The sequence below is a fragment of the Tiliqua scincoides genome, chromosome 4 (genome assembly GCF_035046505.1).
Source record: "Tiliqua scincoides isolate rTilSci1 chromosome 4, rTilSci1.hap2, whole genome shotgun sequence".
Lineage (NCBI taxonomy): Eukaryota > Metazoa > Chordata > Lepidosauria > Squamata > Scincidae > Tiliqua > Tiliqua scincoides.
The window spans coordinates 197575363-197576941 of record NC_089824.1 but is presented as its reverse complement, the minus strand read 5'-3'; positions in this window follow the sequence as shown (position 1 = coordinate 197576941).

Below are 1579 nucleotides of genomic sequence, written 5' to 3'. Positions count from 1 at the left end.
AGGGAAAAACCACAGCTTGTGTGTTCCTAATAGCACAAATCTTGTCAGGGGCATGAATTCACTGTGTTGGCTTTTTATTTCACTGCTTCTCTGATGAAGGAAAGTTGAAATGTTGTTTTGTGGGACCTGAAAAAGCTGACATTAGTTATACAATGATGTGCTTTTCCAGGTCATAGGTTTTTAAAACAACACACACAAAGAAAGAGAGAGAGAGAGAGAGAGTGAGTGAGAGAGAGGGGAACACAAGTGTTACTGGCTTTTTTTTTTTTACTAGTGGCTGTAGTTCCATCAAGATGTTTTCTATTCAGCATCTTCTCAGGAACCAAAGATAACAGGAAAGAAAAAAAAATCAGATTTCTAGTTGGTTCCTTTTGCAAAAGCCGGGGGATGGTAAACTGTGGCTTCAAGCCAAGAGAGAACCAATGGGCATTGAGAAGAATGCTTCGATGATTGAGACCAGGTCTGTTGAACCTGTAGACGCATTTTGTACTGACAGAGGAAAGAGATTGCAGAGCTTCTGGGCAGAAAGCCATGGACAAAGGAAACACCGAGACAGCTCAAACAGTGCTTGCTGCCAGATATCTGCTTGCGGTTATCAGATCCTGCCATGTCACAATGGGTCTGTGCTATTTCTTTTCCCGGCCATTAGAATGTTTTGCCTGCATTTCCTTCTCAGCGATCAGCTCCTTTATACATGTCCAGAAACTCAAATATTCATCTACAGGAGGCAGTCTTGTATTCGGAAAATGCATCTCCCCATTCTTTTCACCATCAGGAATAAAATATTACTAGGTAGCCAGATCACATTGCTGGTCACCAACAATACTGTCCTCCTTCAAGGAAGAGAGATTGTCTGTGACACTACACTGAGTTTGGAGGCACTAACATTTCCATATGCTCATATGGAGAAAAGTCCGTATTGAACTTTTATATTAAGCAGGAACAGGCCCATAGGATTGGGTCATTAGTCACTTTTCCCAAGCTAAATAGCCCCAAATGCTGTTGCCCTTCCTTATAGGGAGATGCTCCAGTCCTGTGATCATTTTGGTTGCCCACTGCGGCAACATTTTTTGGCTCTATGATGCACTTCTTGAAGTGTGTCAATCAGAACCGTACTCATAAGAACATAAGAACAGCCCCACTGGATCAGGCCATAGGCCCATCTAGTCCAGCTTCCTGTATCTCACAGCAGCCCACCAAATGCCCCAAGGAGCACACCAGTTAACAAGAGACCTGCATCCTGGTGCCCCCCCTTGCATCTGGCATTCTGACATAATCCATTTCTAAAATCAGGAGGTTGCACATACACATCATGGCTTGTATCCTGTAATGGATTTTTCCTCCAGAAACTTGTCCAATCCCCTTTTAAAGGCATCCAGGCCAGTCGCCATCACCACATCCTGTGGCAAGGAGTTCCACAGACCAACCACACACTGAGTAAAGAAATATTTTCTTTTGTCTGTTCTAACTCTCCCAACACTCAATTTTAGTGGATGTACTCAGTGGATTTAGTGGATTTAGTGGATGTACTCAGTATTCCAGATGTAGTTATTTATTTTTATTTTTCAAATTTTTATAC